Source organism: Ambystoma mexicanum, chromosome 9, assembly GCF_040938575.1.
Source record: "Ambystoma mexicanum isolate Mex_15411 chromosome 9, UKY_AmexF1_1, whole genome shotgun sequence".
Taxonomy (NCBI): Eukaryota; Metazoa; Chordata; class Amphibia; order Caudata; family Ambystomatidae; genus Ambystoma; species Ambystoma mexicanum.
In genome coordinates, this window is record NC_090931.1 from 336032445 (window position 1) to 336045795 (window position 13351).

Consider the following 13351-nt stretch of genomic DNA (forward strand, 5'->3'; position numbering starts at 1 on the left):
TTACCACTTTATTAGCGGCTCACCTTTGCAGAGCAATTACCTCCCTGATACACAGACCAAACTGTGTTCGCCCCAGGACGCAGCACTACCCTAAATCTCTGCAGGCTACAGCATATCCTTGACCAGACCGAACACTGCATTGAGCTATACAGTGGCATCACTAGCATGGGAGCCGACTTATGAATTTCCCGGGGGCGGGGGCCCAAATACAGGAAGTGACATCACTGGCAGTTATATGACCACAAATTTGCATGTAGTCGCCAATTTGGTGCAACGGTGCGCGCGCAGCGCAGAACAGTGGAAACATTGGCTAGCATGTACTGCATATACTAAAGTCAAGTAAGATGGGGATTTAAGCCTTCGAATTGCATTCCAGTAAGCCATCACTGCTCCTACTCCACCCATCTATAATCATTCAGGTTGTAGTAGCCCTCCATCAAAAGGCAGAGCAACACAACTAGTATGGGAGAATGAAATGCTTGCTAAAAAGAAGGTACAGCTGCAAGGTGGAATACCACCACCACCAAAAAAAGTTCCCAATTCAAGGGAAACGAGAAGTAAAGATGTTTCCCGATTAAAAACTACCAAGCAAGACGTGTGTGGTGCCATAGGTCAGTAAAACATCAACAATTCAAACTTACTATAGTGCTGCTGTATATTGGCCAGCCAGGAGAGCTGTTTTCATTGCAGCACCTTCCCCAGGCTAAAAGTATTTTTACGGACAACAATTTGTTGAATAAATTGATCTGCAATGGCCTTAACATCCAGATGTGCAGCTTCATCTTTGTGTCCATGTAGCAAATCAACAGCATTTAATCGAGCTTGGCCCATTGTAGCTCTCCGGTAGGTTTTGATGCGCCGAAGGCATGAAAATGAACGCTCCGAAGAACAAGAGGATACAGGGATGGTTACTGCAATTTGAAGCAGTCATGCCAGTTCTGGGAACAAATTGCACATAGGACAACCCCTGTCACCTTGGAACAGGTCAAAGACATCCTGAAAACACACAACCAGAGTCTTATCCCTCTGTATAAGTTCAATCAGGGAGCACAAGTCCTGGGGTGGTGTGTAATGGGGCAAAGGCCAATGGCCATCCGGCAACCATGCAACAATGTAATTGATAGTTTTTGGGGAAGTTTACGGAAATAAGTTTACAGAAATAAATGATTAGGAAAGTAAGCTTTTGCTCAGCCGAACAGTGCGATACATACACATATGGTGGGACGCGGATGTCATTACAATTGATCAAATTGAAACACATGAGCGAAGCTTTCCTTTAATTTATAAACTTGTGTTTTTATTTGCTGCTTGATTGAGAAGACTAATGCATAGCAAGAGGCCTCCTGAATTCCAATATAAATATCCATTTCCAACATAATATTGACAATATGGATGGTGCAAACATAATGTGTACTGGGGGTAAATAATACTGCTGCAATGCTTTCTTTAATTTACAAAGAGGACATGCTGACCCTAAGTAATGGGTAGTGCTTGTGCAGAATTGGGCTTGACCTTCAGTTATTGGGCTTTCACGTGTCTGGAGTTTTTGCTGGCAAATTTAAAGCAAAGTCAGTGTTGTCTCATTTCTGTTTTCAACGCAGTATATGGCAACACATGACTCTTTAAAACATTACCGGTTTTAAACCTTAGCAGCTTCACAGCTTTTGTCCACGTGTGAGTTTAATAGCTTGTTTACAAAAACAGGACGTGTGTAAAGAATGTCCCTAGCATTCTTTTCCAGACAGTAACAATTTACCAAGGCATCATCGGAGGTATTCAAACCCTACCTTGATCTAAAAGCAAGCCTGCCTGCCTGCCTGCCTGCCTTCAGAATGGCCCGTTTAATGTTAAAGGTATTTGTACAGCGCACCGTCACCAACGGAATTGGTCCCCAGGCAGATCTGTAAATGATAAAGGTGGGATGGGTTAGTAGGGTGAAGAAGGGAGTCGGATAGTGAGGGGAGTGGTGTTCTGTTGGCAGCTTCAACTCAGTATACACCGGGTGCTGAGCTTTGGTGCGGGTATCGGATCGGAGTCAGTCCGCGTGTGCTGTTCCGGCTTATGTGTTGGTGCAGTGTTGTGAAGTGCGTGCGGCTTGTTGTGCGTGAGATGGTTGTGTGAGTTTTTTGAGTGGGATAAGTATGCAGAGTTTGAGTTTATATTGGTTAGTGGGTTACCTGACCTTTACCATGCTAACATTCACAGTTCTGTCTGAGTGTGGCACTTGCTGGCCCTCACATTCCCATCTAGATGTGGCGCATGCCAATGTTTAGCACTCCATCCAGGTGTGGGCATGCCAACATTCACAACTCCATCCGAACGCCACGCAGGCTGGTGTTCACAACTCTAAGTGTGGCACAAGCTAGCATTCACATTTTTTCTAGGCGCGGGCATGTTATCCTTCAATCAATCCTATCCAGATGTGACGCAGGCTAACGTCTATCTAGGTGCGTCTGCCGGTCTGGATATGTTCGTCCGGTACGTACGAGTGGGAGAGTCACTTCAGGCCTTTCATTTTGGTCTAGGTATGTGGTCAGTCTCTGCAGCCTTCCTCTGTGGCTATTTTCCACGATGTCTTATGGTCTGTCGAGTGGTTGGTTCTCTGGTTTGAGTGTTTGTCCAATTTGAGAGTGGCCGAGGTTGGAGTTATTTTCATCATTGTTTTAATGTCTGGGCATTTTAGTGTGTCTCTGTTGTGGTTACGCTTTGAAGAGCCATGATTTGAGGAGTTTCCTGAAGGCTAGGTGGTTTGTTGTATTCCGTATATTCTTAGGTAGGTTATTCCAGGTTTTGGGTGCCTGGTCTGAGAAAGACGACCCTCCGAGTTTTTTTCTGTTGTAGGGTTTTGGTTCCAGGCGTATGTCGGTGCTTGATCTTAGTGTTCTTGTTGGTTGATGTAGACGTAGTTTGTCCCTTAGGAATTCTGCGCCTTGTTTGTGTATTGCTCTGTGCGTGATGCACATGGCCTTGAACTTTATTTATTGTTTCAGTGGTAGCCAGTGTAGTATGGAGCGGCACTGTTCATCCTTAGGGTACACGGTTACTGGCTTACTACGCAGTAAACTATTAATGAGGTCGGTAAGAGAAATTACACTGGAAGGTTACAGAAAAGTAACAAGTTCACATGGTTATAGAATTGTCATCTGTGTTTTTCATCGGCAGAAGGGGCATTTTAATTAACACGCACTGAAACGTCAAACTTTCCCTTCTCACTTATCGGTATTTCAAATGAAAACATAGGCATCCCTAATCCCTCCCCCAACGGGTCCGTGACATCCAGCACCAAGCGGAGGTGAAAGGAGTGCAGGCCCCATGCATTCATGCTGCAGCAAAAAAGTGAAAACAGCCGAGCCTTTTACCCCGGCCAGAGAGAAGTGATGCAGTATCGATGGAAAGGGCCATCGATACTGTATCACTTCTCTCTAGCCCGGGGGGGGGGGGGGGGGGCCAAGCCCCGACTTGATTTTGCTGGGGGGGCCCAGAGCCCCCCCGTACTCGGCGCCCCTGGTCACTAGATGCAATTAAAGCCTCCAACTCTGACTACTGGGAATGGCTGCTTGTATCCCAACCTGAAACTCCACCGTGGGGCAGCTAAATTTGCTAGGTTATGCTGCTATACACTTCCCAACTGCCAGGGTAAAATCAGGTAGGCAGATTTCCAAATTGTGAAACATGTCGCAGGACCCACCAAGCGTGCCCGTTGTCACCCATGCTCTATATATTTGTCCTGGAGCCTGTCGTAGGATATCTGCACCAAGAATACTTTGTGCAGGCATCCCGATGGTGGGGAACCAGACACAATATTATATGCTGGTGATGTCTTACTGTATACAAGTGAATCACAACACAACCACCAAATGGTACTGGACATACTAGACAACTTAGCAGAACTGTCTGGAATAGTCATTACTAGGCGGAAATCATGCCCGTTCCCCCCTTTCCCCCTGGCCGGCCTCCGAAGGATGAACAAGGCCTTTCTACGAGATCTGGGCCTTGCCTGGGAGGTGAAATCTTTCAAATATTTGGGGAGCCACATCATGCACCTGCCAAAAAGCACCCACACCCAAGGTTATGGAGGGCCTCAAGAGGTCCATGTCTTTCTGGTCCAAACTACTGCTGTCCCTTATTGGTAGAGTTGCTATCGTGAACATGATTGCTCTCCTTAGATTGCTGTACTGCTTCATGAATGTTTCCCACTACATTGGGACCCACTTTTTTCACTTCCTAGACACGCGACTCAGGGATTCCCTCTGGAGTCTGAACAATCACAGACTTTCCCTAAACGTCCTGTCCCTACCATATAGTGAAGGTGCACAAATACCTTGATTGGAACTATACTGTCTGGCAGCCCAACTAAGCACTGTCACAAAATGGTTGTCTTCCAACCCCACCTCCGAGTCAATGCTGCTTCTGCGCTTGGTCTCACCCGCTTACCTCAAAGAAATCCTATGGCTCCCGCCCAGCTGTATGAACCATCCCCCCCACCCCCGACTACTGCGCAGGAAGATTTGGTCCTGAGCAATGACGCTGCTCCATATCCAACATCCTTATTCATTAAACACTCCCATTATGGCAGATGTAAAACTAAAGAGGACCTGGCAATCATCGGGCACTGAGAAATATGGGGCAACATGTATGAGAAGTTGGATGTTCAGAGACTTGCATGCCCTAACCGACAGACGGGGCTGCCAAGGGGACAATTCCTGGGACACAGGCAAGTTAAGCACTGCGGGTGTCAGTTAGCAAGTATGGCTGAATGAGCCTGAAGAGAGAACTGACCTCAATGTATATGCTGGAGGATCGTTACCAGACTGTACAGCTACCTAAACACGAACCTGAAGACACTTGGTGCAGCGATTACAGATCATGAATAGGCACTTGTACTATAGTTCCCTAAGAAAGTCTCCCGTAATGCCAGATTGAAGCTGCTCCAGATTAATATGCTCCATCACACATACATGACCCCCATTAGAGTGGCAAAGATAGGTGCTCATCCGGTCCATGGTGCAAACGCGATAGTGCAGACCACATGTTCTGGTCCGGAGTTGAACACGACTGCAGGGCAGCTGGTATCGCAAGATACACCTGGAGCCCACAGGAGTACCTGCTTGGGGCACACTCCAAAAGGGAAATCTGACATATCACCAGGTTCATGGACTTAACCTGCATCCTCGCCAAGTCTTGGAAACAAAGGGGCTGCAATACAAACTGTGGTACCTTGAACTTGAGACTTGGTGCAATGCCGAGACAAAAGCATGGGCTGGGTCACTACAAGGCCTGGATGAACTTCAAGCAGGAGCATATGAATCCTGGATAACGCTGATATGTTCCACCCCATCAATGACAAACACCCCAAGTACTATGCCTCTTTTGCCTGACAGGATTGTGTACTCCTCCCATCCCCTCTAAGACCCCTTTTTACTTTACTGGACCCATCACCCATTCCTATGCACCTATACCATGCCTTCGTTTCTGCATAAATGGCCCATCGTTCCACCCCGAGTGAGAGCCTGGTTAAGCTCAGAAAAATGTGTTTTATGTTTGGTTTGTTTCCATTCCCCATCCCCCCCCCCCCCCACCCCAGCCATCCCCCTTGGCACAATAAGCACTGATGGTTAGAAAACTACCTTTGGTAGGTTTGTCTACTGAATAGTATCTGTTAATGGGTTCCTGGTAATTGCATTGAATGCAAAACAGTTGAAAAAATAATGCATTTCTTTTATTAGTGGGGGTTCCCCCCAAACACCCTTTTTTACCCCTTAAAACCCATTATAGTAAAAAATAAAACTTTACCTACAAAAAAAGCTTTTTTGATGCATTTCTTTCGATGCTTTTGCATTCGATACTATGTATTCGATGCAATGCCTGGATACCCTGTTCATGTTAACCACTGATGTTCTGTTATTTACACCAAATGCCAATAAACAAAGTTTAAAATAAATGGAGTCTTACCAACATATCCGCAAGCGTAATGGGCAGACAAAAGGTGCACCACATGTCGACTACCAGATCCATTTAATGCCACATATCGCCCACCGTCCAACTAACAGTCAGTCTAATTATTGGGCATTTATAATGCACCTATGCACAATGTGTTTCAAGGTGCAGCAAGACAGGCCTTGCGACTTCGGATTGTGCATGTGCATGTGCATTAAACTAATAAGAGGGTTTGGAAGGACTGCCGGAAGTTCGCGTGCAATAGGTGTGCTAAATGTACATATTTTTTCTAAATGCAGTGCATGTGCTGACCTCCACAATTCTTCAGCAGTACATGAGGAACAGGGATATAACTAGGGACAAACTGCTTCCATTGATACTACCCATCTTTAACTATCAAATCACATACAGACCCCACTGCATTAGTTGACATCTATAACCAAACCCTCCTCAAGGCCATCAATACCGTTGCTCCACCTAAACTACCCAAACAGAAACCTTGCGCACGCCTCAACTCTTGGTTTACACCTTACCTCAGGGCTTTACGCAAACAAAAAAGAAATGCTGAGGCCATCTGGGAGAGCCTCCTCAGAGCAACTAATAAGGACAACCTTCTGATAGAATCCCTTAATAACAAAGGCGATTCTTCAGGCTAAAAATGACGCATACAACAATCGGATCAGCCAAGCCATATAGAGTACTAACGAACTCTTCAATATATTTAGGGAATTAGAATCCCTAGAAACGCCCCCCCCCCCCCCGACACATGCGTCAAAGACACCATGTGGTGCTCTAACATTCAAAAAGCACTCCTAGATAAAATCACTATGCTCCAAGAAAAAAAATCTAATCTAAAAACACTGGCCTCGCACTCGACAGATCACTAACCACTCCTCTAGCGCCACAAGTAATTAAACTTCTCCAACCTCTCCACCAAAGATGTAGAAAACAATCCTAACTGCCAAGGAGACACACGTCCAGCCCCCATCATTAAGGAGGCACCAAAGATCTTGTCCCCTTCATAACATCCATAATCAATGCCTCATTTAATACCAGCATTGTCCCCAATAACCTTAAAGATGCTTGGGTTCTCCCATTATTTAAGAAAGCACTTAAGAAACCATCATTAGACCCAAGTATTCCCACCAATTATAGACCCATCACCACAGTCCCTTTACTTCTGAAAATCCTGGCTAGAGCAGCCTACCTGCAGATCCAGGAACACTTAGAAACTAACAATCTCTTTGGCCTCAGGCAATCAGGCTTCAGGCCTAGGCACAGGACTGAGACAGCCTTGATTGACTTGAAAACTCAAAAAGAACTAAAAGATAATGGTAAATTGGCCCTCTCCTCCTACCGCTTGATTTATCGGCTGCATTTGAATTGGTAAATCACAAAGTACTATGCAACCATCTTATTTCTGCAGCACATTTTTCAGACAAAGCTACTACCTGGATTAGATCATTTCTATAGAACAGATCTAGGAGGGTCTTCTCCAAGTCAGCCTCTGCCAAACCTGCAGCAGTCATGTACGAGTCCCCAAGGATCTTGCGCATCTCCAACACTCTAATGTGTTAACAAAGCCCCTCTTCGATATCCTCGATCATTTGGGTGTCACCTACACAAATTATGCAGATGACACCTAAATACTCATCCCTATCACTGGTGACCAAAATGTAGACTCTAAAGCTCTCAACGATATCTACCTTGTCATCCAAGCCTGGATGGCACAACACAGGCTCTGTCTTAATGACAATAAGACAGAGCTACTCCTCATTGGCTCACAACAGACTCAACAAGCTAGATCCTAACTTTGAATCCTTCACCATAGATGGCAACACCATCAAGGTCTCTAAGGATGTGAAAACTCTTGGTATCTACTACCGAGCATTCTTAACCACCAAATGCACCACCACAGCCAGAGCACTAGTCTTGTCGAAAATAGACTACTGCAACGCGCTTTACTTAGGGAGTAACCGACGGAATACTAACAAATTACAGGTGCTTCAAAACAATACCATTAAGGCAGCAATGAATATCCCCAGGCCCCATCATATCTCGGAAACCAGACGCAGCCTTAATTGGCTCTCGGTTAACCAAAGAATTGCCTTTAAATCAATGTCACTCAAACAAATGCCTCGCACCGAGTTGCTTGTTCAATCCATTCACTCAACAACTCAGAGCGTCCCGTTAGAGCTGCACAAGCCCATTGCCTTAAGATCCCATTGTTTAAGCTACAGAAGGCGGGGGCGGGGGGGGGGGGAAATAGTAGTTTCCCTGTGCTTGCTGCTAAACTGTGGAAATCTCTACCCATTTCACTTAGAGCTGAACCATCCTACCACTCCTTTAGAAGTGGGTTCAAAACCTGGCTACTAGCGCAAGATTACTAGCTATTCAATACTAGACATTATTCCTACGCCTTCTCGTGCCTGATATATGTAATATCTGCCTGCAACATGTACATTATGTCTATCAACATGCTCAATGCCCCATGATCATTGTAATTCTGTAAATAAGGGAATAGTTTACCTGTAACTCCATTTCTCCAGAATTGGTATCTTTCATGGATTCACATGCTTAGAATATTCCCCGTCGTCAGGCTGGGAATCCTCGGTAAATTATATAGACATTTTCCATAGGAAAAATTCCGACACTTTTGTGTCAAATCTACGTCGTTTTGGGCCACGCACTCCGGCGTCACTAGGACGTAGGGGTATACATAGCTCCGCCCCCGCGGCTCCCTCAGATTTCAGCCCCCAAAGTATTATGGGCAGGGGGATCTCTGGTTTGCATGCTCAGGGGAGGCTGGCGGGCACATGTGAATCCATGAAAGATACCAATGCTGGAGAAATAGAGTTCCAGGTAAGAAACTATTCCCTTCTCCAGCATTGGGTCTTTCATGGATTCACATGCGTAGAATAGATTGTATAGCAGTATCCCCCAACATTGGAGGCGTGTATGCAAACCAACATCACAACAAATCACAGTGCCCACTTACTATGGCAACACATTACATTAGAGCCTGTTAACCGTAAAAGACACGACACTTTAAAATATAGTTGCCGAAGGATGCAACCCCGCTTGGAGCTTACCTTATTGGAACAGGTGACGTAGCACTGCCCGCCGCATCTGTGTATCCTCAGCATGTTGCTGTGCTAGACAGTAATGTCAGGTAAACGTGTGTGGTACAGACCAGGAAGCCGCCTGGCAGATATCCCCCAGCGGGATTCCAGACCACAAAGCCGTCGCCGACGATGTAGATCTCGTCGAATGGGCCCTTGGACGCTTTTCTAGTGGCTTTCCGGCCTTGGAATGACAATAAGAAATGGCCGAAGACACCCATCTGGATAGTCCTTGTTTTGAAATCACTTTACCCCTAGGCGCAGAACCATAAACTACGAAGAGTTGTCGCGAGTCTCTGAAGCTTTGAGTGCGATGGATATAAACATTTTAAAGCTCTTTTCATGTCCAATGTATGGAGAGTCTTCTCTGCCACTGAAGACGGTGTTGGAAAGAATGTAGGCAACACTATAGAAGCGTTGTTTATGGAACATGGAAGGTACTTTAGGTATGAAATGCGGGTTAGTGGCCAGCACAACTTTATTACTGAAAAACCTCAAATACGGAGGGTCGATCACTAGAGCTTGTATTTCCGACAGGCGACGAGCAGAAGTAATGGCCACCAGGAAAGCCAATTTCCAAGACAAAAATTTTAATGATGTCGATGACATTGGTTCAAAAGGGGGTTCCATCAGGGCTGCCAAGACCAGGTTCAGACTCCAGATCGGAGGAAATTTCTTCTTGGGAGGAAAGGTTTGAAACAACCCTTTAAGGAAGTGTTTAACTAGGCCATCACTGAACAGTGGAGTGGAATGTCTCTTCTGAGTAAATCTCGAGATGGCAGCTAGATGCCCCTTTATGGATGAAACAGATAAACCGTTATTTGCCAGGATCAACAAGTATGGTAGGAGTTGTTCCGGTGTGATCGCCCGCGGGACCAGACCTGGTTGACCAGCGCACCAGATGCAGAACCTTTTCCATTTGTAGGTGTATGAAGTTTTCGTAGAAGGTGCCCTTGCAGCTTGCAAAATACGACAGTCCGCTGGAATTGCTAAAGGCTGAGGTTGTCCGGGTCGTGATGCCAAACTGTCCCTTTCTCCTGAGACAGAAGGTTGGGGGATCTTCTGGAACCTCATTGGTTCTGCCGCTGAGAGGTGAAGCAGATCGGAGAACCACACTTGTCTGGCCCAATACGGGGCCACCAGGATCACGCGGCAAGGATATCTGTGGATCCATTGCAGAGTCCAACAGATGAGGGAATGGGGGGGGGGGGGAAGGCATACAGAAACCTGCCCATCCACGGGAAGGAGAACGTGTCCCCTAGCGAGTCTTGTTGTGGCCACCTGCTCGCGTATTGGGAGCATTTCTTGTCTCTCGTCACAAAGAGTTCAAGGGCTGGATGGCCCCATTCCACGGAGACACGGTGCAGTTGCTGATCGTTCAGTTCCCAGTCGTGTAGACAATTCATCTCCCTGGTGAGCGCGTCTGCTTGCACATTTTTTACTCCTGGTAAGTGGAACGCCAACAGATGTATGTCTTGTTGTAGAACCCAATGCCAGATCTCCTGGACTTCCGTCGACAGGCTCCTGGAGCGAGTACCTCCCTGCTTTCGTAGATAAAACATTGTTGTCGTGTTGTCTGTCATGATTCTCACCACTGAGCCCTTTATCTGTGGCAGAAAGGATTTTAGGGCCCAACGTACCGCCCTCAACTCCAGCAAGTTGATGTGGAGGGAGGACTCCTCCGATGACCAACAATCCTGAACCTGTAAGGAGTCCAGATGAGCTCCCCACCCAGTTAGAGAAGCATCTGTAACTACAGTCTTCTGGAACACAGGTTCCAGTAAGGACATTCCCTTCGTTAGGTGTATAGGGATTCTCCACCATTGAAGCGCCTGTATGAGCTGGCCATTGATGGTCAATTTGTCCGACCAGCATCATCGAGTTTGTGCCCATCGATCCGCCAAGAATTCCTGAAGAGGCCTCATGAAGAGGCGACAATTGTCCATCAAGGGTATGCAGGACGACATGGTCCCCAGTAGGGACATGTACCTTCGTACTGACACTCTGGCGTCGACCTCCCATTCCAATGTCTTTTGTTGTAGTCTGTGAATCCTTTCAAGGGATGGCTTCACCAGCCCAGACTGTGTGCGGAACTCTGCCCCCAAAAAGACCAAGGTCCTTGACGGCTTTAACAAGGACTTGTCGAAGTTCACTGCAAAGCCCAAACGTTGCAGGACGGACAGGGTGGCATCTAGGCTTTCTTGGGCCCTTTCCGGAGACAGTCCCCTCACCAGCCAATCGTCCAAATAAGGGTACACATGGTGACCTTCCTTTCTTAAGCAGGCTGCTATTGGAGCCAGACATTTGGTGAACATCTTGGGGGACGATTTTAGACCGAACGGGAGGACCTTGAACTGATAGTGGGTTCGTCCGACAACGAACCGCAGAAATCTTTTGTGCCGTTGACGCATTGGGATATGGAAGTATGCGTCCTGAAGGTCTAGCGACGACAAATAATCTCCGGGTTGTATCGATCAGATCACCTCCTGAAGCGTCAGCATTTTGAATTTTAAATTCTTGAGCAGTTTGTTGAGCACTCGTAGATCCAGAATAGGACGCCATTTTCCATTTGGTTTCTTGACGACAAAGTACCGGGAGTACACTCCCTGTCCTTTTTCTGCCACCGGGACCAGTTCTATAGCCCCTTTCTGCAGCACAAGCGCCACCTCCTGTAGCAGTATTTGAAGGTGGGGCTGGGCCGAGAACACCAGTGGAATGTGTGGTGGCTTGCTCTTGAACTGTAGAGAGTGGGCCAGATGAATCGTGTCCAAAACCCATCGATCTGTTATGCGCTCCCACTCGTCGATGCAATGAGACACTTGGCTCCACAGGACGTCCTGAAACATGTCATTGTTGGTTCTTGTTTTGTTTATCTTCCGTCGACGAAGGGTAGGCACCCCGCCTTCTGGAGGTTTGGTAATCTCTGCCTCTACGAGAAGATTGGGCCGCACGCCTGTAGCCTTGGGACGAGTAGGAGGGTCTGCTGAAACCTCGGTCTCTAGATGACCCAAACCGGGAGTTACCAGAGGCCCCTCTGAAAGGTCGAAAGGAACGAAAATTCCTACCACTCTGGAGGGCTCGAGTGACTGCGCCGTGTCAGTATCCTCCTTCATGCCCTTCAAGGCCTCATCGACTTTTTCACCGAACAGTTGCTGCCCTTCACACGGCATATCCAAGACTTTATATTGCACCTCCGGTCTGAACGTAGTGCACTTGAGCCAGGTTTGCCTACGTAGAACTACGCCATTATTGATTTGCTTAAAGCCGGACTTGGCTAGGTCGACGGCAATGTTTATAGCATGGTTGGAGGCCTCCTCTCCTTCCCGCACTAGCAACATGGCGGACTTTCTATGTTCCTCGGGCAAATGCCCCAAGATAGGAGCCAGCCGGTGCCACATTTCCCTGTCATACCTAGACATGATCTCCAAGGAGTTGGCTGCTTTAACCGTAGTCGCGCCGACAGACAGCACCTTCTTGCCGAAAGCGTCCTGTCTCCTGGCCTCCTTGTCTGGAGGGGTTGTGCATTTATGTTGAGGACTGGCCTTTCTAGCCGCCGCCACAAATACCGACTCCGGCAAAGGTTGAGACGTCAGGCACTTGGGAGTCGATTCCGGAGCCGTGAACTTCTCCAAACGACCTTTCACTGCTGGTTCAGAGAACAGGTGCCGCATATCTTCAGGCCCTCTGGCCAGACATGGTCCAAAATCGGGATGGTGAATATGGATTTCCTTCTCTTGCCCATATGATCAAAAAGAAAAAACAATCCTTTTTCTCCTCTTCAGGGACTAGGCCAAACTCCGAACACGCCTTACTCATCATGCCATGGAATGCACCCACGTCAGGTGGCTCTGGCTGTGCCGGGCTTCTCGGAGCTTCCATCTCTGCTTCAGAGTCCCAAGTTGGGTCCCTTGAGGGGGGGACAGTGAGATGTCTGAACCTGATGCCGAGTCCTGTAGTTCTCCTCCTTGCAGCATAGGGCAATCCTCAGGCGCGTGGGACGCGGCCGTAATCCTGGTTGCCGAGCGAGGAGCCGGGCCTGGCTCGTCGACTAATGGCATAGACTGTATCCGTGTTGGGGCCCTATGCTGGGGTATTTGTGTGTCCAAACGCTGTAATAGCTTCTGTAGCGTATTTAGCACCTCCAAGGACAGAACCGCCTGGGAGTTCAGTAATGATGAGGTTGTAGGGATGGAACCCACACCTAAGAGCGACATCGCGCTGGTCGGCTGCAGCCCCAGATTGGTTGGGCGTGTGACCGTGTTGCGTTCGTCAGCAGACGAGATGGAGAAAGC